The sequence below is a fragment of the Canis lupus genome, chromosome 13, assembly GCF_011100685.1.
Source record: "Canis lupus familiaris isolate Mischka breed German Shepherd chromosome 13, alternate assembly UU_Cfam_GSD_1.0, whole genome shotgun sequence".
Lineage (NCBI taxonomy): Eukaryota > Metazoa > Chordata > Mammalia > Carnivora > Canidae > Canis > Canis lupus.
This window is the reverse complement of record NC_049234.1, coordinates 33,602,091-33,627,768: the sequence shown is the minus strand read 5'-3', so window position 1 is coordinate 33,627,768 and position 25,678 is coordinate 33,602,091. Positions and strand designations below refer to the sequence as shown.

The following is a 25,678-nucleotide window of genomic DNA, read 5'->3' as shown; positions in this document are numbered from 1 at the left end:
GATGAATGGATAAAGATGATGTAGTCTATGTATGCATTGGAATATTACTCAGCCATCAGAAACGACGAATACCCACCATTTGCTTTGACGTGGATAGAACTAGAGGGTATTATGCTGAGTGAGGTAAGTCAATTGGAGAAGGACAAACATTATATGATCTCATTCATTTGGGGAATATAAAAAATAGTGAAAGGGAAAAAGGGGAAAGGAGAGAAAATGAGTGGAAAATATCAGTGAGGGTGACAAAACATGAGAGACTCCTTTCTGGGAAACGAACAAGGGGTGGTGGAAGGGGAGGAGGGCAGTGGTTGTGGTGACTGGGTGATGGGCACTGAGGGGGCATTTGATGGGAAGAGCACTGGGTGTTATACTATATGTCGGCAAATTGAACTCCAATAAAAAATATACAATAAAAGGAAAAGAAAGAAAAGAAAAGAGCAAAAACAAAAACAAAAAACGTTGTTACTTACAAGTCCTGAAAATTTCAGAGCCACACAGTGAGTTTAGAGAGAGAAAGAGAGTGGGAAAGCCTGAAGTTCTGTATTTATTGGGGTAGATGGTGGGGGCCTAGAGATTTATGGGCTCAATCTCTCTCTCTTTTTTTTTTAAATTTATTCAGAGGCAGAGAGAGAGAGGCAGGCAGAGAGGCAGAGACACAAGCAGAGGGAGAAGCAGGCTCCATGCAGGGAGCCCAATGTGGGACTCCATCCCGGGTCTCCAGGATCACACCCCAGGCTGCAGGCGGCGCTAAACCGCTGCGCCACCGGGGCTGCCCTATGGGCTCAATCTCAATTGGTGAATTAAAAATAGGAGACTAGGAATTTAAAATATGAGAGTCTAAAGTGTGGGGAGAGAAAAGTACAAGTAGTCCAAAAGGTCAATTATCCAGATGAACTAAGGTATCTAAAACAAAGGGGCCTGGATGGGGAGGGGAGGATTGGCTCTTCATCTAGTCTTGTGGCTGGAAATGTATTTATTGGAGATAGCCATCTCTGCAGTGGGTGCCTTGGCAATCAAAGCTTAAGACATATACTTCCGTTATGAAAGAAAAAACAACTCTCAGAGCCTATACTACATTTTATAATCCTATTAACATTATGAGTAATACTTTTACTTTAAAGAAAACGGAGAATTATGAGTTTTGAGCACTAGGATCACATATTTTTTTTTCCTTAAAATATTCATTTGTTTAGTGTAGAGAGCAGCTTTGAGAATCCATACTAGATAGGAGCCAGGAGACCAGCTGGATAAACAGAGGGATGGAACAAATGTCTACAGGTGTGGACACGGATGGGGCAAGAGCCAGAAGTTCCTTTCTGATGGAGGCTATTTTGCCTGGGACGGCTGTGGCAAGGTTGTCAGGTGAAAATAAATGAAACATTTAAGGTGTCACCAGACTGCAGAGTTTGAAGTAGTCCTTGTGGGAACAGCAGGATGATTGGGAATCATATAAGAACTTATGGGCAGTGCTGAATCACAGACAGCATGGGATTTGCTGTGATAGAATCATAGTTAGCAAACTCTCAGGGCTGTAAGGATGAAATGGATGACGGTATTCAGAAAACTAAATGCAGTGATTTTAATAATAGTCATTAATAGTTAACAATGCCTGAGAGCCAGCTTAGTGCTGGTATTGGATAAATTCTCTTGTAAGTAATACCAGCCATCCAAAAGAATGAAATCTTGCCAACATGGATGGAACTAGAGGGTATTATGCTAAGTGAGATAAGTTAGAGAAAGACAAATACCATATGATTTCAACTCATAAAATTTAAGAAAAAAACAGATGAGCATAGGGAAATGGAAAGAAAAAAAAAAGTAAGATAAAAATTGAGAAGGAGGCAAACCATAAGAGATGCTGAACTCTAGGAAACACACTGATTGTCACTGGAGGGGAGGTGGGCAGGGGGATGGGGTAACTGGGGGATGTGCATGAAGGAGGGCATGTGATGTGATGAGCACTGGGTGGCCTAAGCACCTGATGAGCCACTAAATTCTACCTCTAAAAACAAACAAATAAAAGTAACACCACAAAGCAAGAAGGAAAGCCAATAGTCAACCTTTTAAACAAGTAAACAGAGAAACAGAGAGGTTAATGAACCAACCTCCAACCACATCAATGTAAATGGAGGATGCAGAATTTGAACACAGGTCACCTGAGGTCAGAACTGAAAATCTTAGTAGCTGTCTATCTGGGAGAAGGCCCGAGGGAGAAACATAGGCAGGGAGGGAGCTCTCCTAAGAGTAATTGCTCTAGCCTTTAATCTGTTATTTTTTTTTTTATTTTTTATTTTATTTTATTTTATTTTTTGTGGTAAGAGGAAAGCAGAAGAGAAATAGAGTGGTGAGAAAACTCTTTGCCATGACCACCACTGGTATGTTTTATGAATACTTCTCTTTGATGGTATAGGTGGTTTCCACCTGGAGATGATTCAGTTCTCTCAGTGGAAAACTACATTCCTACACACACAGCTGTTGCAGTGAGCCTGCAGAGCTGATGGAGTGTTGCACATGGAACATTTTCTCATCGCCTGTGGTCTCACACCTGTCATTAAATTAAGACTTCCAAAAGAGAGAGGCTATCAAGTTTATACCAACAGATGAATTGAGATTGTACTTAGAGTTTACAAGAGCTAGGAAAGCTGGTTCAGAAGCTGGTTATATGTGCGTTCTTGTAACTGGAGCTAATAAAATTGACATAAATCAAGACTAATGGGTGTTCTCTAGTGAGCACTTCCACAGATTAAATTAATGCTTAAGCAATATTTATAGTCATTTATAAAAGCCTTTGAAGATGAAAACCATTCTAACTTTTAAGTTTTATTGTTATGTAAATGAGGAAGATCAATCTCTTACAAACTCTTTAAGATAACTTAAAAATGAAGAGGTGGCACAATTATTTTAAAATTCTTCAAATTGGATCAATGATATGATTCTCTTTATTGTGTTATTTCATGATGTTCGGGGTTTTTTCATCAAATATTTAAATTTCACGAAATGCAAACAAAATATTCCTTTTACTGTCCCATCCTTCTTTCTCTTTGTATGCATATACAGAGAGAAGAATATATAGATACCAATAATATGGATAAGTCAAGGAACACTTATTAACATAAATATCTTCTTATATATTTGATTCTTGTGTAGTTCATTTATCTACCTATTTGTCCAAATATCCAACTCCTACATTCCATTTCTTTTTTTTAATAAATTAATTTTTTATTGGTGTTCAATTTACCAACATACAGAATAACACCGAGTGCTCATCCTGTCAAGCGTCCCCCTAGGTGCCCGTCACCTAGTCACCCCCACCCCCCGCCTTCCTCCCCTTCTACCACCTCTAGTTCATTTCCCAGAGTTAGGAGTCTTTATGTTCTGTCTCCCTTCTGATATTTCCCACACATTTCTTCTCCCTTCCCTTATATTCCCTTTCACTATTATTTATATTCCCCAAATAAATGAGAACATACACTGTTTGTCCTTCTCCGATTGACTTACTTCACTCAGCATAATACCCTCCAGTTCCATCCACGTCGAAGCAAATGGTGGGTATTTGTCGTTTCTCCTGGCTGAGGAATATTCCATTGTATACATAAACCACATCTCCTTTATCCATTCATCTTTCGATGGACACCGAGGCTCCTTCCACAGTTTGGCTATTGTGGACATTGCTGCTAGAAACATCGGGGTACAGGTGTCCCGGCATTTCATTGCATCTGAATCTTTGGGGTAAATCCCCAGCACTGCAATTGCTGGGTCGTAGGGCAGGTCTATTTTTAACTCTTTGAGGAACCTCCACACAGTTTTCCAGAGTGGCTGCACCAGTTCACATTCCCACCAACAGTGTAAGAGGGTTCCCTTTTCTCCTAATCCTCTCCAACATTTGTTGTTTTCTGCCTTGTTAATTTTCCCCATTCTCACTGGTGTGAGGTGGTATCTCGTTGTGGTTTTGATTTGTATTTCCCTGATGGCAAGTGATGCAGAGCATTTTCTCAAGTGCATGTTAGCCATGTCTATGTCTTCCTCTGTGAGATTTCTGTTCATGTCTTTTGCCCATTTCATGATTGGATTGTTTGTTTCTTTGGTGTTGAGTTTAATAAGTTCTTTATAGATCTTGGAAACTAGCCCTTTATCTGATATGTCATTTGCAAATATCTTCTCCCATTCTGTAGGTTGTCTTTGAGTTTTGTTGACTGTGTCCTTTGCTGTGCAAAAGCTTCTCATCTTGATGAAGTCCCAATAGTTCATTTTTGCTTTTGTTTCTTTTGCCTTCGTGGATGTATCTTGCAAGAAGTTACTGTGGCCGAGTTCAAAAAGGATGTTGCCTGTGTTCTCCTCTAGGATTTTGATGGAATCTTGTCTCACATTTAGATCTTTCATCCATTTTGAGTTTATCTTTGTGTATGGTGCAAGGGAGTGGTCTAGTTGCATTCTTCTGGGTGTGGATATCCAATTTTCCCAGCACCATTTATTGAAGAGACTGTCTTTCTTCCAATGGATAGTCTTTCCTCCTTTATCGAATATTAGTTGACCATAAAGTTCAGGGTCCACTTCTGGATTCTTTATTCTTTTCCATTGATCTATGTGTCTGTTTTTGTGCCAGTACCACACTGTCTTGATGACCACAGCTTTGTAGTACAACCTGAAATCTGGCATTGTGATGCCCCCAGCTATGGTTTTCTTTTTTAAAATTCCCCTGGCTATTCGGGGTCTTTTCTGATTCCACACAAATCTTAAAATAATTTGTTCTAACTCTCTGAAGAAAGTCCATGGTATTTTGATAGGGATTGCATTAAATGTGTAAATTGACCTGGGTAACATTGACATTTTCACAATATTAATTCTGCCAATCCATGAGCATGGAATATTTTTCCATCTCTTTGTGTCTTCCTCAATTTCTTTCAGAAGTGTTCTATAGTTTTTAGGGTATAGGTCCTTTACCTCTTTGGATAGGTTTATTCCTAGGTATCTTATGCTTGTGGGTGCAATTGTAAATGGGATTGACTCCTTAATTTCTCTTTCTTCAGTCTCATTGTTAGTGTATAGAAATGCCATTGATTTCTGGGCACGCTACCTGCCATGCTACCAAATTGCTGTATGAGTTCTAGCAATCTTGGGGTGGAGGCTTCTGGGTTTTCTTTTTTTTAATTTTTTATTTATTTATGATAGTCACAGAGAGAGAGAGAGGTACAGAGACACAGGCAGAGGGAGAAGCAGGCTCCATGCACCGGGAGCCCGATGTGGGATTTGATCCTGGGTCTCCAGGATCGTGCCCTGGGCCAAAAGCAGGCGCCAAACCGCTGCGCCACCCAGGGATCCCGCTTTTGGGTTTTCTATGTAGAGTATCATGTCATCGGCGAAGAGGGAGAGTTTGACTTCTTCTTTGCCAATTTGAATCCCTTTAATGTCTTTTTGTTGTCTGATTGCTGAGGCTAGGACTTCCAATACTTTGTTGAATAGCAGTGGTGAGAGTGGACATCCCTGTGTTTTCCTGATCTTAGGAGAAAGGCTCCCAGTGCTTCCCCATTGAGAATGATATTTGCTGTAGGCTTTTCGTAGATGGCTTTTAAGTTGTCGAGGAAAGTTCCCTCTATCCCTACACTCTGAAGAGTTTTGATCAGGAATGGATGCTGTATTTTGTCAAATGCTTTCTCTGCATCTAATGAGAGGATCATATGGTTCTTGGTTTTTCTCTTGCTGATATGATGAATCACATTGATTGTTTTACGAGTGTTGAACCAGCCTTGTGTCCCAGGGATAAATCCTACTTGGTCATGGTGAATAATTTTCTTAATGTGTTGCTGGATCCTATTGGCTAGTATCTCGTTGAGAATTTTTGCATCCATGTTCATCAGGAATATTGGTCTGTAATTCTCCTTTTTGGTGGGGTCTTTGTCTGGTTTTGGAATTAAGGTGATGCTGGCCTCATAGAACGAATTTGGAAGTACTCCATCTCTTTCTATCTTTCCCAACAGCTTTAGTAGTATAGGTATGGTTTCTTCTTTAAACGTTTGATAGAATTCCCCTGGGAAGCCATCTGGACCTGGACTCTTGTGTCTTGGGAGGTTTTTGATGACTGCTTCAATTTCCTCCCTGGTTATTGGCCTGTTCATGTTTTCTATTTCTTCCTGTTCCAGTTTTGGTAGTTTGTGGCTTTCCAGGAATGCATCCATTTCTTCTAGATTGCCTAATTTATTGACATATAGCTGTTCATAGTATGTTTTTAAAATCGTTTGTATTTCCTTGGTGTTGGTAGTGATCTCTCCTTTCTCATTCATGATTTTATTAATTTGAGTCTTCTCTCTCTTCTTTTTAATAAGGTTGGCTAATGGTTTATCTATCTTATTAATTCTTTCAAAGAACCAACTCCTGGTTCTGTCGATCTGTTCCACAGTTCTTCTGGTCTCGATTTCGTTGAGTTCTGCTCAAATTTTAATTAACTCTCTTCTTCTGCTGGGCGTAGGGTCCATCTGCTGTTTTTTTTCTCTAGCTCCTTTATGTGTCAAGTTAGCTTTTGTATTCTTTCTTTTGAGTTCTTTCCAGTTTTTGAATGGATGCTTGTATTGCGATGTATTTCCCCCTTAGGACTGCTTTTGCTGCATCCCAAAGATTTTGAACGGTTGTATCTTCATTCTCATTAGTTTCCATGAATCTTTTTAATTCTTCCTTAATTTCCTGGTTGACCCTTTCATCTCTTAGCATGATGGTCCTTAACCTCCACGTGTTTGAGGTCCTTCCAAACTTCTTGTTGTGATTTAGTTCTAATTTCAAGGCATTATGGTCTGAGAATATGCAGGGGATGATCCCAATCTTTTGGTATCAGTTCAGACCCAATTTGTGACCCAGTATGTGGTCTATTCTGGAGAAAGTTCCATGTGCACTTGAGAAGAATGTGTATTCAGTTGAGTTTGGATGTAAAGTTCTGTAGATATCTGTGAAATCCATCTGGTCCAGTGTATCATTTAAAGCTCTCATTTCTTTGGAGATGTTGTGCTTAGAAGACCTATCGAGGGTAGAAAGAGCTAGATTGAAGTCACCAAGTATAAGTGTATTATTATCTAAGTATTTCTTCACTTTCATTATTAATTGGTTTAAATATTTGGCAGCTCCCACATTCGGGGCATATATATTGAGGATTGTTAAGTCCTCTTGTTGGATAGATCCTTTAAGTATGATCTAGTGTCCCTCTTCATCTCTCACTACAGTCTTCGGGGTAAATTTTAGTTTATCTGATATAAGGATGGCTACCCCTGCTTTCTTTTGAGGACCATTTGAATGGTAAATGGTTCTCCAACCTTTTATTTTCAGGCTGTAGGTGTCCTTCTGTCTAAAATGAGTCTCTTGTAGACAGCAAATAGATGGGTCCTGCTTTTTTATCCAGTCTGAAACCCTGCGCCTTTTGATGGGGTCATTAAGCCTGTTCACGTTCAGAGTTACTATTGAAAGATATGAGTTTAGTGTCATCATGATATCTATTCAGTCCTTGTTTTTGTGGATTGTTGCCACTGAACTTCTTCTTAAAGGGGAATTTTAAGAGTCCCCCTTAAAATTTCTTGCAGAGCTGGTTTGGAGGTCACATATTCTTTCAGTTCCTGCCTGTCTTGTAAGCTCTTTATCTCTCCTTCCATTTTGAATGAGAGCCTTGCTGGATAAAGTATTCTTGGTTGCATGTTCTTCTCATTTAGGACCCTGAATATATCCTGCCAGCCCTTTCTGGCCTGCCAGGTCTCTGTGGAGAGGTCTGCTTTTACCCTAATATTCCTCCCCATAAAAGTCAGGGATTTCTTGTCTCTTGCTGCTTTAAGGATCTTCTCCTTATCTTTGGAATTTGCAAGCTTCACTATTAAATGTCGAGGTGTTGAATGGTTTTTATTGATTTTAGGGGGGGGGGATCTCTCTATTTCCTGGATCTGAATGCCTGTTTCCCTTCCCAGATTAGGAAAGTTTTCAGCTAGGATTTGTTCAAATACATATTCTGGCCCTCTGGCCCTTTCGGCACCCTGGGGAACCCCAATTACACGTAGGTTTTTCTTCCTCAGGCCATCGTTTATTTCCCTTAATCTGTCTTCATGGTCTTTTAATTGTCTGTCTCTTTTTTCCTCAGTTTCCCTCTTTGCCATCAACTTGTCTTCTATGTCACTCACTCGTTCTTCCATCTCATTAACCCTCGTCGTTAGGACTTCTAGTTTGGATTGCATCTCATTCAATTGATTTTTAATTTCTGCCTGATTGGATCTAAATTCTGCAGTCATGAAATCTCTTGAGTCCTTTATGCTTTTTTCTAGAGCCACCAGTAGCTGTATAATAGTGCTTCTGAATTGGCTTTCTGACATTGAATTGTAATCCAGATTTTGTAACTCTGTGGGAGAGAGGACTGTTTCTGATTCTTTCTTTTGAGGCTGAGGTTTTCCTTCTAGTCATTTTGCTCAGTGCAGAGTGGCCAAAAACAAGTTGTATTGGGAAAAGGAGAAAAAGAGAGAGAAGGAAAGAAAAGAGAAAAAGAAAAAAGAAAAAAGGAAGAAAAAAAAGGAAAAAAGAGATGAAAAAGAGAAAGAAAAATAAAGAAAGGGGGGAAAAAAGTGTGGGGGAATCAATCAGAAATAAAAAAAAAAAAAAGAACATGGGGAGTATCTTCTGATTGTGTATACTTTAAGTCCCTTGACTTCCCCTGGAACTTGTCCGTCTAGCTGGTCTTCTGGGGGAGGGGCCTGTTGTGTTGAGTTTCAGGTGTTAGCACTTGGGGGAGCTGCTCTGCCCCCTGCCTGGTGCAGGGCTCAGTGGGGGTTGTTTATCCCTTGAGGCCCCAGGAGGAACAACCCCAGTGGCTGCGGCAGCTCTGGAGCCCTGGAGTCAGCTACTGCAGTAACTATGGAGCTCTCCCTCTGCAGGGGCCTGGATGCGCTGGGGGCGGGGCTGCTGTTCTGCTCAGCTCGGGGCAGGAGCGTCCTTGCTGTCCTTGGCCCTCCCGGCCTCTGCCTGTCCCAGGGGGAGGCCGGATCCTGGGGTGTGTCCCGGCGCCCTGGGCTCCCGGTCTGCGCTGTTGGATTCGTGCTCCCTGCCGCGCAGCCCCCTTGGCGGAGCCGCCACCCGAGCCCCTCCGAGCTGCTCCAGGTCCCGCCGTGCGCGCTGCAGCCCTTAGGGACCTCGGCGCACTCTCCTGGGCGCAGGTGTCTGTTAGTGTCCCAGGGAGCCCGAGGGCATCCCCGCCCTCCTGGGTCCTGCTCCAACTCCCTGCGAGCCCCTTTCTGCCAGGGAAGGTTGGTGCAGCTCCTGCTTCTCCGGGACGGGGCTCTCCTGTCCTGAGGACACTCGCCTCGGCCTCAGCCCGGCTCCTCGCGGGGCCCCTCCCCCTTGGAGGCCTCTCGTTTCTTTATTTCTTTTTCCCCGTCTTCCTACCTCGATAGAAGCGTGAACTCTTCTCACTGTAGCATTCCAGCTGGTCTCTCTTTAAATATCAGGCCGAATTCATAGATTTTCAGGAATGATTTGAAGGTTATCTAGGTAATTTGGTGGGGACAGGTGACTTGGGGACCCTACTCTTCCGCCATCCTGCCCCTCCTCCTCTACATTCCATTTCTTATCTAACTCCTAGTTAATCTGTCACATCCATTGCAGGAATCACTTTTCCAAGAAAATCTCTTGGATTCTTGTGAGGTGTGAAGAGGAAACCTATTTTTACATTAATATTCACATTTGTATTCAAAATGTTTATGTACCTGGGAAAATCCCCGGTATGCTGCCCCAGGCACAGCCCCCAGCAGTGTCTTGCACACAGCAGATGTTTGTAGTTTTTGTGCTATTACCACGGCGCTGAAATTAACTGATAGAGTGGTCAACGAAGTGAGCCCACAAATGTCAAAATTATAATTAAAATCCCAGTGTTCTGTCTTTAAATCCTCTAGCATGAAGCAAAAATGTCAACTTTATTGCTCAGTGTACTTTATTAATTAGCTAGCAAATATTTATGTAATGTCTGCTGTGGATTTGGGTACTGTTCTTTGTGGGGAGAGTATGAAATAAGGTCACTAAGCTACTGCTCTTCATGGAGCTTAAATTCTCAACTCAACTAAGTTTGTTTTGGTGTGTTAATGGACAAGAAAGAATATTATGCATTTGAGAATGATTTTCAAAGTTGAAGAAAGAGGGAAGCCTGGGTGGCTCAGCGGTTTAGTGCCGCCTTCAGCCCAGGGAGTGATCCCGGAGACCCAGGATCGAGTCCCACATCGGGCTCCCTGCATGGAGCCTGCTTCTCCCTCTGCCTGTGTCTTTGCCTCTCTCTCCCTCTCTGTGACTCTCATGAATAAATAAATAAAATCCAAAAACAAACAAACAAACAAAAACAAAGTTGAAGAAAGAAACAGAAGTACCTGCTCAAAACTTACTTCCTACTCGGTAAATTTATACCATCAATTTCAGGTACAACCCATTCCATCCTACTATCTAAGAGATGCTTTTTAAAGCTCAAAGCAGTTCCTTCTTATAATTAGGAGCTTGTTTGTATTAAATATGGATCCCTTATGTCTTTTTAGGACCTACTTTTATGTTCCACTGCAAATGCTGTTTTTTTTTTTTTTTTTTCCTCCAAAAGAATATTAGTTAATGAATGTCCTTTTGGGATTAGATTCTCTGGTTTAATCACAGACAATCCTTGACTTAATGATGGTTCAATTAGATTTTCATACTTCACGATGCTACCCTAGTGATCTGCATTCAGTAGAATCCATACTAGAGATTTGGAACGTGGATCGTTTTACAGGGTAGGGATCCAGGGTGTGCTACTCTCACAATCCTCTCAGATGATGTCATAGGGTGGCAGCACTCAGTCAGCCAGCGATCACGAAGGGCAACAACTGACACACTGATGACCATTCTGTACCCATATAGACTTTCCATGTGTCACTTTCAGCACAGTATTCAATAAATTACATGAGGTAGTCAACACTTTATTGTAAAATACGCTTTGTGTTAGATGATGCTGCCCAACTTTAGGCTCAAGTAAGTGTTCTCAATGCATCTGAGGTAAGCTAATATAAGGTGTGATGATGTTCGGTAGGTTTGGTGTATTACATGCATTTTGACTTACAATATTTCCAATTTACCATCGGTTTATTGGGACAAAACTTCATCATAAGTCAAGGAAGATCTGTATTATTCTTCCAAGATCCTGGATCTGTAAATTAATCTATTTGTTTTTATTTTTTTATTATAGCATGATACTACTAAATTACTTAAACTCTATCAGATTATCAGGAGATAAATGTTAATAATACATTGATTGAGGGGCACCTGGGTTGCTCAGTTGGTTAAACATCTGCCTTCCAGCTCAGGTCATGATCTCAGGGTCCTGGGATCGAGCCCCACATTAGGCTCCATGCTCAGCAGGGAGTCAGCCTCTCCCTCCTGCTCTCCATCTGCCTCTCTCCCAGCTTGATCTCTTTCTGTCTCTCAAATAAATAAATAAAATCTTTAAAAATAATAATATATTGATATAGCCATATATTTTACAGAGCACTTTCACTTTCTTTATCTCACTTGATGGCATTGCTTGAAACTTATATTTTCATGGGTTGTAATTTAGACACTTTTAGAAATTCTATAAGTATGGGATCCCTGGGTGGCGCAGCGGTTTAGCGCCTGCCTTTGGCCCAGGGCGCGATCCTGGAGACCCAGGATCGAATCCCACTTCGGGCTCCCAGTGCATGGAGCCTGCTTCTCCCTCTGCCTGTGTCTCTGCCTCTCTCTCTCTCTCTGTGACTATCATAAATAAATTTAAAAAAAAAAGAAATTCTATAAGTAAAATTAAAATCATTTAATACCAAGATATTCAAGAAAAGGGCTCATGTATACTATATAAATATAAAACACAAATCAGTGAAGAAAACAAAAATACAAAATTAATTCTACCAGATAGATAATTTATAAATTGGATTTGCACCCAATCAGAATGCTATTTGGAAAGATAGTCAAAACTTAACAACAATCAAAGGAAGTAAAATTTACAGCAATGGACATTTCAAAACCTAAAACTAACCTTAGTTCAAAAATTTGATTGTGCTATTAATTATTAATGAGTATAATGTAACATCAAACAAATGTGCTGAATAAAAGCAAGGATGAATGACCAGAGAAAAATTGCCCTCAGGATTGTAACACTTGATAACAGAAGTGTGGTAAGAAGATGTGAAATAGGAAATGCAGTGTAAGATAATAATGGAAATATACATACCTTTTATCTATGTTTCTTCCAGTTTAACCTAAGGGAATATTATAGACGCATGAAACGGTGCATGTATTAACATGCTGGAGGGAAAGCAAAATTTTACTTCTGCCCTCTCAGTCTTTTTTTGCTATCCCAGAGAGTTCAAGGGACATGAGACATTTCTAGGAGTTGTGCATGGCATAGGAGTCCTCTTAAGGAATGAAGACCCAAAGAAATGGTGCAACTTATGGCTTTTCTATCAGGTTGAACAAAGGCCATTGTGAGAAATCAACTAACCTCTGTGGGGAGTCCTAAGGGAGATAAGAATTATTTCAACAAGGTCTGTTTGTAGAATTCTCTTGGTCTCAACTTCTCATCCTTGATGACAGAAGTGTGACTTTCCTTCTAGTGTAGGGAGAGTATCATTTATGAGCGTTTTCATCTCCTATTTCCTGGAAGAATAAGGAGATTAGAATGCTCTTTTCAGATCTGTTGTTTTTCAAGTGCCTTTAGCTCAAAATAGTCCATATGCAGACGTGGCATATTCTGGGATGACATATTCTGTTACCCTTCAATACTTACCACAGCACTATCTATACACAGGAAAAAGAAAACAGTGTGAGATTATAGTATTATATGGGTTGTTTTGATACATTATCCCAGTAAAATATTATAAAAACATTAGAAAATCATAATTACACAAGATAATGAAGGAATGCTATGAACAACTCCATGCCCACAAAATTGATGAATTAGACAAAATGAGCTAATACCTTGAAAGACATGAACTACCCAAACTTAAACAAAAAGAAAAACTTCTGAATCACCTGTGCCTATTAAATTGGACAAAGAATTAAAAAATTTAAGGAAGAAATGATACCAGCTCTCATCAAACTATTCCAGAAAACAAAGGTAGAAGAAACACTTCTTAATTCATTTTATGTGAACGTAATTATCTGAATACTAAGTACTACAACCAGATAAGGACTTTACAAAGGAAGAAAATTATAGACCAATATCTCTCATGGATATAAATGAAAAGATCCTCAACAAAATATTAGCAATATTGATCCAACAAAGTTTTAGGACTCACACCACCCTATTTCAAGAATTATTACAAATTCACAGTATTCAAGACAATGTGGTATTGGTAGAAGAATGGATGCATAGATCAATGGAACAAAATAAAGAACTCAGAAGTACATCTACTGAATATTAGTGATAACACAGCCCAAATATAGCCCACTAAAATTCAGCAAAGGCACAAAGGCAACTCGATGGAAAAGGATCGGCTCTTCAGCAAAGACACTAGACCAACTGGACACCCATTTACAAACAGAAAGAAAAAACAAACCAAGACCTTGCATCTTATGTAAGAGTTAACTTAAATGCATCTCAAAGATAAAATGAAACTATTCAGTGTGCCAACTTATATCTAGAGACTGCCATGACTGTGTAGACAGAACTACAGAAAGAATGGTGCTTAGCTAGGGATAATAGTTAACTATCCAGAATAATTGTTTTATTCTTTTCCAAATTTGTGCATCTTGCAGATTTTCTGTAATGAGTGTCTATTATTTTTATAAGGGGAGAATTACACGAGACCTTTAAAGGCATAGAGTAAAATCCATTAATTGAAACCAGAATGAAGACTGTTGACACAGCCAGTTTACTGCTGCCTGAGGGAACAGAGGGTCAATGTCCTGTCAGCCCCACTGGTGTGAGTCTTCATCTCTTCTATGGCTCTTTGGCAAGACATGGCTGCCAGAGGATGCCAGTGAACATGGTGCTCTGAGGAGCTGCACATCCTTCACTTTCATAAAAGCAATGATAAGATAAGGGGAAAAATAGTCAGAATTCACCTTTTTTTTTTGTACTTTGGAAATGAATCAAAGGCTTTCACCCCCGCCCCCCCAAGGACCCTCTGTTCCACAACATCAAAAAGGCTGGGTCTTGGAACGGTGAGCTTTGTGGCATCTTAACATACTTCAGTCCTATCTTGCATAATTTCATTCAGGACAGTCAGAAAGGTACCCTTGAATTCCTTGTGCTGTAGGGAGGACAACAGGCCTCACTCACAAAGAATGGCAGTTTATCATTTATTCTCAGGGTCTGGTGGCTCTTTGTTAGACTGGCTCCAATGAATTGTCATTATTTTGACTAACTTGATACTAGCTTCCTGCTCAAGGTTCTGGGAAGTGGAAGGGGACATTTGTGGAAGTGGAAGACAAGCCATTGTCTTGGCTGCCATTGCCTGGAGGACAAATCCCAGCTGCTGCAACAATGGAACTAAAATGCTTGGGAGGAAAGGCTAGGGAATTAGGTGTCTCTAAAGACTTTGAGAAACTCTACCATATTCCAGAAATCTAGGAAGTCAGCTCCTGCTCAGCAAAGACCTGAGAAGACCAGAGACTAAAATCTCCTGATAGTGTTGAGGCTCTGTGGAAGCTGAGCCTGATAGCTCAAGTGTTGCAGGAGGTTAGGGAGAGACCTCAGGTTGACTACAGAGTTGCTGTTGGCAATGGGAGTCTCCCCTGTCCTTGGAACATACACTCTGCCCCCATCCTATTCACACAGTGGGGGCCATTTCTAAGGGCGCAGCCCTGAGAGAGCCTCATGGAAGTGATTGTTTCCTCTGAGGCCTCTCTGTAATCTCAGAAGATCCCGTGGCCAGGAGGGATACACCTGGTCCTGCAGCTAAGACCAGCCTCCTAAGTAAGTCCCCCTGCTTCTCCCATCTATCTCCTCTCCTAGAGTGCCTGCCCTTTCCTTCTTCACTCCCTGTCCTCCCTGCACAGCACAGCTGGTTGGGATTTCCCAGAAAGCTACCAAGAATCCTTGGGACAACATTGGGCAGTCAGTTAGTGGTTGGGTCCTAGGACCTGGGCCCTGGGAAAGGGGCATCCTGGGGACCCCAGCTTGGTCACAGCTCTGTGGGAAGAGTGGTGGCTAGTGTGTTTGGCACTTGGGGACATAGAGCATGCCCTGGCAGCCCTGGGCCTAACAAGTTGCAAAGCAAGGGTGTGGCACATAGAGTGGGAGTGGGGGGGAGTGTTAGGGGGGTGGGAGGTAGAGGTAGGGGGCTGGGGTGAACCTGCTGTGGGGCAAGCTCATGGGCCACCAGCACCCAAGCAGAGGTTGGGACTGGGGGCTGGTGGGCATGTGGAGGAAGAGCCACTGCCCTGCTGGCTCCACGGCTGGCAGACCAGGCAGGAGAGAAGGACAGGCAGGTGGGGACCTTGGCTGCCCTTTGGCAAAACCAAGAGAGTGCAGGCTGCCTGGCTTATGGCCCAGACACTGTGACACGGTCTGATGGCAGTGCTATGGGGTGGAATCCCAGGGAAAGTAAGAGAAGAGGAGGAGGGCATACTGGGTTGGGGAATAAAGCGAGCAAAGCACCTCTACCACTGAACCTCTAATACAAAGGAAAGCAGCCAGTGGGATCGCCTCCCCACTTCTGGAAATGTTTATCATGAGAGAATCTACACCTGCTGAGCTAATTGATTAAACTGGCAAATTCAGGGATTATCCAGGCATGGTTGGCAGAGATGGGATCGGGGTGATGGCATTTTCCTGACTGGGCAGGAGGCAGAGAAAATGAGCGATGTCGCCCCACACCCTGCCCTTTGGCAGTGCCTGCAGGAAGCACAGTTTTAAAATAATCCACTGTTTTACTAAATGGATTATTCTAGCCTGTGGGGGAAGCTGAGGCCAATGAGGCAGACCTCCTTGAGCTCATGGAACCCTGGAAATCTAGAGAGGAGTTACAGCAAATCCTTAGCAATTTGGGAATAAGACAGGCCATCTATGCCCCTGTTTTTTAGGTCCCTGATTGGGCCACATTCACTTCAGGAATGAAAGCTAAGATGATCCTTTTTTGCCCCCAGTACCAGATATGGAACGTGAATAAGTATGTTAAGCACAGTTGTCAGGCAAAACATTTATGATGTTGGGCAATCCACTGCTGATCTGGGGAAGCTGACAAATCCAAGGTATGAACTATGGGAAAGACCAGAGAGAGAGCTGGAGTTTGAAAACTTAAAAGGCTATTCCAATCTGTGGTAAAGAAGGTGGTAAAAGTGACCTGGAAGCAAATGCAGTTTGTTCTCACTGATGTGGGGAATCCCACTAGAAAAGTTAGACCAGCCACCCCATGCTGTGTGTGTTGGTCAGCCTGTGGAGGGCCTTAAAGCCTGAGCAGGGTTCAGATCTGCCCCACATGCAAGTTTTTTTAATTTAAATTCTAGTTAGCTAACATATAGTGTAATATTGGTTTCAGGAGTAGAATTTAGTGATTCATCACTTACATACAACACCCAGTGCTCAACACAACAAGTGCCCTCCTTAATACCCATCACTCATGGAGCCCGTCCCCCCACCCATCTCCCTCCATCATCCCTCAGTTTGTTCTCTATCATTGAGTCTCTTATGATGTGTTTCCCTCTCTCCTTCTCTTTTTTCTTTCACACATTTCATCCGTTTTATATCCTAAATTCCACATACGAATGAAATCATATGGTATTTGTCTTTCTCTAACTTATTTCACTTAGCATAAAACACTCTAGCTCTAACCACGTCATTGCAAATGGCAAGATTTCATACTTTTTGATGGCTGAGCAATATTCATCAGTTGATGGACATTTGGACTCTTTTTATAGTTTGGCTATTGTTGATAATACTGCTAAAAACATTGAGGTGCATGTGCCCTTTGAATCTGTATATTTGTATCCTTTAAATACCTAGTAGTGCAATTGCTGGATTGTAGGGTAGTTCTCTTTGTAACTTTTTGAGAAAACTCCATACTGTTTTCCAGAGTGGCTGCACCAGTTTGCATTCCCAAGTTATGGTCCCTTTGACACTGCAAATTGTGTACCCCCTCAACCCCAACCAAGAATGGGAGGATTTTATCCCCCCAATACCAGAGAGCATACTGGGCGATGATATCCTACAAGGTAAGACTTTGTAAGCCTCTATTGGTGAATTCTGTCTCTGGTTAGAGTAATCAGACCAATGCTGAGTGGGAATACCAATTGATAACAAAAATGTCTACAATTCCTACAAGGGGTGGTGACTTCTCAGTGGTACAAACTGCCTGGGAAACAGGGAATAAGAGGAACTATTCAAGAACTGCACCCAAGGGGTACTGCATACCATGTCATGGTGCTTTTAACAGTCCTATGTGAAGTAAAGAAAAGTAAACCTAAAAGATGTGTAGGATGCCATCAAATGTCAACACTCATGGAGTAAGTTCCAGAAGAGACAAAATGGATGAGAAAAAAAAATATTTGAAGATACAATTGGTAAACCTTCCTCAAATTAGATGAAAACATTAGTCTACTTATACAATAAGCTGAACAAATTCCAAGTAGGATAAATTTAAAGAGATTCACAGCAAACCACATAATAATTAAATTCCACATAATGAATGTAAAGACAAAGACCTTTGAAAACAGCAAGAAAGAAGCAACTCATAAGGAACAAGGAATCTTCAAAAAGATGAACAAGTAGGTTCTCATCAGAAATCACAAGGGCTGGAAGGGAGTTGGAAGACTTACTCAAATCGCTGAAAGAAAAATTGCTGACAGCCAAAGAATTCTGTATTTGGCAAAACTGTCTTCAAAATAGGAGAAATTCAGAAATTCTCAGAGAAAAAGTGAGATTTTGTTGCTATCAGATCTGCCCTACAACAAATGCTAGAGGGAGTTTTGCAGCCTGGAAAGAAAAGACACTAAGCAGTAACTCAAACCCACATGAAAAAAATAACAGTGAGAAATATAACTATGTAGGCAAATATTGAGGAAAAAACGATACAAATGTATTTTTTAAATCCTCTCAAAACTTCAAGATTTCAACTCTTTGTGCTCATTTTATTTCCAATTCATTACAAGTTCCAACTATTATGGATCCTCATGTTAATCCTAAAGAGCCCTCCTATGAATCCTGTGTTCCAGGTAATTTAAATGATCCATTTCCTTTATAAAAATTTGACAGTCGTGTTTCTCATTGTTCATGACTCTGCTATAGCTAGGGCGAATCTAATAGGCTCATTTGGGAAGTATTACTGCATTGTTAGCTCAAGGATAAAGCTGAGGTCCTTGGTACTTCCCAATTTTATCTGGATATTTAGGAATATCTCCAGTGGTTTTATGTGTGGATGTGATGCTAGAAAGTGGATTAGAAAATAAATACTTTAGGTGATTTTTTATTAAAGTATAATTGGCATGCAATATCCTGTTAGTTTCAGGTGTACATCAGAATGATTTCATATTTTATGTTATAAAATGATCCCTGTGATAAATCTACTTAACATCTGTCATCAGGGATGCCTGGGTGGCACAGTGGTTAAGCATCTGCCTTTGGCTTAGGGTGTGATCCCAGTCCCGGGATCGAGTCCCACATCGGGCTCCCTGTGAGGGTCCTGCTTCTCCCTCTGCCTGTGTCTTTGCCTCTCTTTGTGTGTCTCTCATGAATAAATAAATAAAATCTTTAAATAAATCTGTCATCGTATAAAGTTATTACAGTATTATTGACCATATATCCTACACTGTGCATTACATCATCATGACTTATTTATAATTGGAAATTTGTATCCCTTTATCCCCTTCACCTGTTTCACCCATCCCACAACCCTTCCACAACCTTCTGGTAAATGAGTTTATTTTCTGTATCTATATATCTGCTTCTGTTTTGTTTTTTCATTTGTCTTGTTTATTTAGATTCCACATATACATGAAATCATACAATATTTGTCTTACTTTCTCTGACTTATTTCACTTAATATAGTAACCTCTAGGCCCATCCATGTTGTTGCAAATAGCAAGATTTCATTATTTTCATAGCTGAAAAATTTCCATTTATGTCTCTTCTTTATCCATTCATATATTGATGGACACTTAGGTTGTTTCCATATTTTGGCTATTATAAAAAGTTCTACAACAAAACAGGAATGCATATATCTCTTTGAATTTGTGCTTCCATTTTCTTTGGATAAATACTTAGAAGGAGAATTGCTGGATTTTATGGTATTCTATTTTTAAATTTTTTGAAGAACCTCCATACTAGCTGTACCAGTTTGCAATCCCACCACCAACAGTACACAAGGGTACATTTTTCCTCTCGTCCTCACCAACTATTATTTTTTTTGTCTTTTGGATAATAGTCAGTTTGACAGGTATAAGGTAACATCTCCTTGTAGTTTTGATTTATATTTCTCTGATGATTAGTGCTGCTGAGCATTTTTTCAAGTGCCTGTTGATCATTTGTACATCTTTTTTGGAAAAATGTTTATTCAAGTTATCTGTCCATTTTTGTTTGTTTGTTTGGAGGGGGTGCAGAGGGAGAATCTTAAACAGACTCCACACCCAGCGTGGAGCCCACTGCATGGCTCAGTTTCACAACCTTGAGATCATGACCCTAGCTGAAATCAAGAGTCAGACACTTAACTAACTGAGCCACCAAGGCAATAGATAACTGGCTTTTGATTTGTGGTGCCAATTAGGTTTATACATAGTAACTTTTGCATACTGAAGTCTATATTAAGTTGATTATCACTTAAGTTTGAACCCACTCTTTACTCTTCTCCCTTCGATATTTTAAGTATATGTTTTTATACTTCAAATCCTTTTATTTTGTGCATCCTTTGACTGATTTTTACAGACACACTTGATTGTACTGCTTTTTACCTTCCTACTGTTTTTAATCCTTCTTATGGTCTTTCTTTCCATTCAAAAATCTCCCGTTAAGGGCAGCCCCCGTGGCACAGTGGTTTAATGCCTCCTGCAGCCCAGGGTGTGATCCTGGGGACCCGGGATCGAGTCCCATGTTGGGCTCCCTACGTGGAGCCTGCTTCTCCCTCTGCCTGTGTCTCTTCCTCTGTGTGTGTGTGTGTATGTGTGTGTGTCTAGGAATAAATAATAAAATATTTTTTTAAAAAAATCCCCCTTTAAAATATCTTGTAGGGCTTGTTTAGTGGTCATGAATTACTTTAACTTATCTGGGAAACTGTGTCTCCTTGTAGCATGAATGATAGCCCTGCTAAGTGGAAATTTTTTGGTTGCAGACTTTTTTCTTTCAGGACTATGAACATATCATGCCACTCTCTTGTGGCCTGCAAAGTTTCTGCTGAAAAATCCACTGATAGCTTTAAAGGGTTTCCCTTGTATGTAACTGTTTTATTTTTCTGCTTTTCAAATTCTCTCTTTATCACCACTTTTTCCATTTTATTACTATGTGTCTAGGTGTGGAACAATTTGGGCTTGAGTTGGTATCTGCCAGAGATGCAGTAGCACCAAACTTCAGGAAGATTTCCCTATGTTGTTCCCTGGGAAGCTTTGGTTGGTAAATGGAGCCTGCAGGAAGGCCAGATGTCTGCCCCTCGTCCACTGCTGGGGCCCTAGTCAGATTTAGTGTCAAAACTTGGAGCACAGCTTTGAATAGGATCCAGCTAAGGGTATATGAGAAGGGGCAGATCTGCAGGAGAACACTGGGGCAGGATGTGCAGTAGCAGTAAGGTTTGTACAGGTCTGCTCTTTGAGGAGACATAGATCCAAGGGCTGGCTCTAGGGGGTGTGTCCTCAGGGGAATATAAAGACATGTTGTTACTAAGTTAGGTGGTGAGTATTGGCACTGTGCTGGTTCCCACAGGTGTCCATGTATTTAGGCTGGTGGGGAGGGGAGGGGAAATGGTGTCTACCAGCTCTTTTTTTCTTAGAGAATTCTCCAAAATATTCCTGCCCCTCCAGCACAGGCTCTGAGATTATTAAATATATCTCCTTTCCATATGTCCCACGTGTTTTTCAAGCCGTTTTTCTCTGCTGTATCTCAGTAGGGCTGTTGGTTCTGTGTCTCTTTAATGGTGGGCCTCAGTTTCCTATCACCTTCCACCTTTCCCAGAGCTGAGCTTCCTGATTTTTATTTTTTTATTTATTTTTTATTTATTTTTTATTTTTTTATGATAGTCACAGAGAGAGAGAGAGAGAGAGAGAGGCAAAGACATAGGCAGAGGGAGAAGCAGGCTCCATGCACCAGGAGCCTGATGTGGGATTTGATCCTGGGTCGCCAGGATCGCACCCTGGGCCAAAGGCAGTCACCAAACCGCTGCGCCACCCAGGGATCCCTATTTTTATTTTTTAAAATTCCAGGTGGTAAGCCCTATTGATTGTGAGAACTCATGAAATTAGGTCCCTCTGGTTTTTAAACCTGAATGTTATAGGAATTTGTTTTCCCTATGCAGGTCTCCTTGTGCCTGGGGGGCCTGGTGTGGGATCTGTTTCTCTCCCTTCTTTGCAACTGTAGCATCTCTCCCTCCCATAGATGGTTGCACTGGTCAGTTTAGCTTCCTACCCTCTTCTATATGGATTTGTCTCTACATTTTACTCTGGAGAGTTTGTTCTTCCCGTCTTTGGGTCATTTTCTGGGTTGTTTATACTGATGTGGGTGTTATCTAGTTGTATCCATGAGATAAGGTGAGCTTAGGTGAGTGTAGATCTACTCTATCATCTTCCCCAGAGGTCTTCTCTGCCCATTTTTAAAATTAAGTTGTTTATTGTTTTGGTATTAAGCTGTGTAAGTTCTTTATATATGTAGGATATTAAACCTTTACCAGATGTATGATTTGCAATTATCTTCTGCCATTTAGTAGGTTTCCTTTTTATTTTGTTGATAGTTTCCTTCACTTTAAAAAAGGTTTTTAATGTAATATAAACCAACCTGTTTATTTTAGTTTTTGTTGCCCGTACCTGAAGAGCCCTGTCTGAAAAAAATGTCACTAAGATAGATGTCAAGGAGATAACTGCTTATGTTTTCTTCTAGGAATTTTATGATTTCAGATCTTACATTCAAGTCTTTGATCTATTTTGAATTTATTTTTGTATGAGGTGTAAAATAGTGGTTGAGTTTCCTTCTTTTACCTATTTTAGGTGAATTTTTAGTCAATCATTGAGAACTTCTTCTAATCCCTGCCACACTGACACATAAAATGTGCAGGCTAATAATTGGGAAATCTCCATTTACAGTAGGATATTGACAGGCTGGATTACAGGCTGAGAAAGGTTAATAGAGTGGAGTGTGTTTAGAAACTATCTCTCAATAGGAACAGAAGAGACTGATAACATGAATCTTAGAAAAGAAGTGATTAAAATAGTGCTTTTCAAAAATGCTTTTAAATTACTAGAAGACTTTGATTTTGTGACAATTAAAATCCTAAGTCACAAAGCTGATAAAAAGGAGAGCTGCTGTGGTTGAAACAAGGTCAAAACCTTGAGACCAGTCTCTGAAACTTAATTCAGCCCTTTTATCTTGGAATCCTTCCTGGAGTTACAGAAAAGCACTTTTCTAAGAAGATAGTCTAGGTGCTGTACTATGTGATACTTCAAATTTCATCATAAGGAATAAATAAAAATAAATTATATTGACATAAAAGAGAGCCTCAATATTATCTTTAATATGGGCAACTGGCTTATAATAGAACACATGGCTTTATGTCTGATGATTGTTTTGATAATAATAATTATTTTTACCAATTATTGGCTGATTACCATGGTTATGAATCAGGAGTTAAAACCAGAATTTTAACATTCCCACGTACTAATTGTTTTACTTTGAGCAAATAACTTAAGCTATCTATGATTGAATTTCCTCATCTGTAAAATGGGCATATAATATGTCTTTCTCATAAGTTTTATGTTAAATGTTTAAATAATCTGTGATGCAGTTAGAATGGTGTCTGGTACCTAGGTGCTATTAATTATGTGCTTGATGTATATACATATATAACAAGTCAATGCCCAAACAAATCTATGAACAAAAATTTACAGATGTGTAAACATTAATTATTTATAAAATTAAAACAACAGAGGTTTAATGACAAAGGAGAGTTTGTTTAGAACATCCCTGTTTTAGCTAAGGAAGAGAAGTTCAACATTGTATCTGATAATGAATTCATGATTAAAAAAATATTTTTAATTTATTCATTTGAGAGAGAGACAGACAGACAGACAAAAGGGAGGAGAAGAGAGAAGGGGACAAGCAGACTCTGTGCTGAGCACAGAGCCTGATGTGGGGTCTAATCCAGGACCCAAAGGTCATGACCTGAGCCTGATCAAGACTGAGACACTTAACTGACTGAGCCAGCCAGGCACCCTGATTTTGTGATATTTTTAAAATCAACGTGCTGTATTCATCTCAATCACTTCAGAACAAATAAGCTCAAATGAACATCTAGCATTAGATTCCTGATATATCTGGATTTGTTTCTAATATACAAACTTCTAAGGGGATCTGTTGTGGTGAGTTCTGAATACTGGCACTAGCCCTAATATTAGGCTGATTGACAAAAAATGTGCAAGGGTCTGAGTAGAAAGGAGTAATTAAACTACCAAAACTAGAGAGGATGCAGAACAAACCAGAAGATGCTCCTGGGTCCATGGTAGCAGTCAGATAAATCATTTAAGTTATAGCAACAACCTGGTGTAATTAGTGAAATAGGAAGTGAGTTTAGGGTTGAAACACCTAGTGTCAGCTTTAGTGACTCTTCTGTCTTCCTTCTCCTGATGGTAACAGAGCCAGGGTGTGGCTGACAAGGCAATAAGCTGGGGGTCCTGGTAGACATTTTCCTGGGAGTCTGCTCAACCTAAATCTCATACTAACATGACAAGGAATTTGCAGTAAAGTTGAAATGATTCATCATTAATGGGTAAATTCCCCTGAGACATTGCAACTCGGGATGTTAATCCATTAGAAAGATTCCAGTATTCTCAAGGATGTTATTTCTTTTTCAGAGGCCATTTTGAAAAGTTTCTCTAAACAAATAGTTTCTCTGTCATAGGACTTCTTTGCCTGCATCTTCTCCTCACATAAAATATTGATATAAAAGAGAGCAAAAATGCTAGGTATTATATTTTCTTCATAATATTTTTTTCTGCCGAATGGCTTCAGAGTAGGAATCTCTGATTGCACAGCTTCATTGTGGGAACTGGTACTTCCCCCTCTCCCCCAGCTGGGATGAAAAAGCAGAAAGTCCTTATACTAGGCTTCTAGGATCCTCCTGCTTTTGAGTGTCAGGACAAACTAGGCCATCTGGTTTTCACAGTACTGTCTTTCGTGCCTCCATTCAAACAGATGGATTCTTGGATTAATACAAGAAATGGACCAGCTGATGGCTCTATTTATCAAATATAAAGTGTAAAGGGTTGGAAATAAGTGTAACAGTATTTCTGACTCAATTATTATCACCTTCAAGAACATAAAAGCTGTCAGATGGTTTAAAAGAAATAGAGAAGAACCTTAATTCTGTATAAAAAAGAATTACCCCTTTGAAGGGGTAAAACAATTATTCTGACTTCTTTTTAAAATGTTATGGTAAGAAGAATAAAAATGAGGTATTGATTAGCAAAAACGAAACAAAAGACACGATGTCTATAAAGGAGAATGTACCCAGGAGAATGGCAAAAGAGAAAGTGTTTATTCATTGATTTATTGCTTGATGGAATGATTAGTTAGTTCATATATTTGTTCTCTCAGCAAATGGATATTGAGTACGTAGCCCTGGGATTTCCCATAGTGCCTTTTTTTGCACTTGTCTCCTACCATTGATATTTGTGTTTCCTATGCTCTAACTGTACTGAACTAATTACAGTTCTTAGAAGTCACTGTGCCATGTTATGTTCCCAAATAGTTAAGTTTGTATTAATTTGAAATACTCACTTTCCTGCCAAGGACTTTCCTATCATTTTTAAAAGACCTTATTCAAATTTTACATCTGTGACATCACCTAAGACCTCTTAAGGCAGTTTGCATACCTGTTGCCATGTCCCTACAACCTACAACTTTGCAAATGCCATGATTCTAGAGAACTTAGGAGGAATGTCATGTGAGGTACCAAAGTGTGCCAACCTCATTCTCATACGTTGACATTTGAAGAAGAGAGAAAAATCCGTGGTGAAAAACTAATCCTGAAGAGGAAAAATGAGGAAATAGGAAATCACTTCAAAATTTCATTTAGTGTCCTCTGTGATTTGTAGGTGGAGATTGCCTCCATCAGAAAGAGAACTGGAATGCTCAATAGTACATGTGGTGAAAGTTTGGAGAAAAGGAACTGCTGAGTTAAGATGAACACTCTAGGACCTGGTAGGAGGGGACGCTGGTAGAAGGCAGAGCTGAGTGTGAAGCATGTGAGCTAATAAAGCTGCTAACTATCTGCATCATGAGCAGGTGATTCACAGCCACTCTACCTTTCAAGGCCATTAATGCCCCGTTTAGAATATCCAGGAGATGGATTACTGTACTAACTACTTTGCACACTGGATTTACAAGGAGGATTTACTGGAATATTTCCTCCTCCAATAAATCACAGTATGAATATTGATTGTGGTGCCCTCTACTTATCTAAAAGTTTTATGTGAATTATAAAAAAAAAAAGCAGCGACTCTTTCAGTGGAAGGATTTGAAGGGGACGGATCTTGTCGAGAAAACAAATCTATG

At 40.3% G+C, this 25,678-nt stretch overlaps 1 long non-coding RNA gene across 1 annotated transcript in view; it reads left to right on the top strand.

The window, feature by feature from the left end:
• Positions 1-10,825: 10,825 nt before the first annotated feature.
• Positions 10,826-25,678, top strand: part of LOC111098567 — a 37,132-nt gene continuing 22,279 nt past the window's right edge. The window contains exon 1 of the long non-coding RNA XR_005368788.1: positions 10,826-10,995. This is a non-coding gene — a long non-coding RNA (uncharacterized LOC111098567). The remainder of the gene's footprint in view (positions 10,996-25,678) is intronic.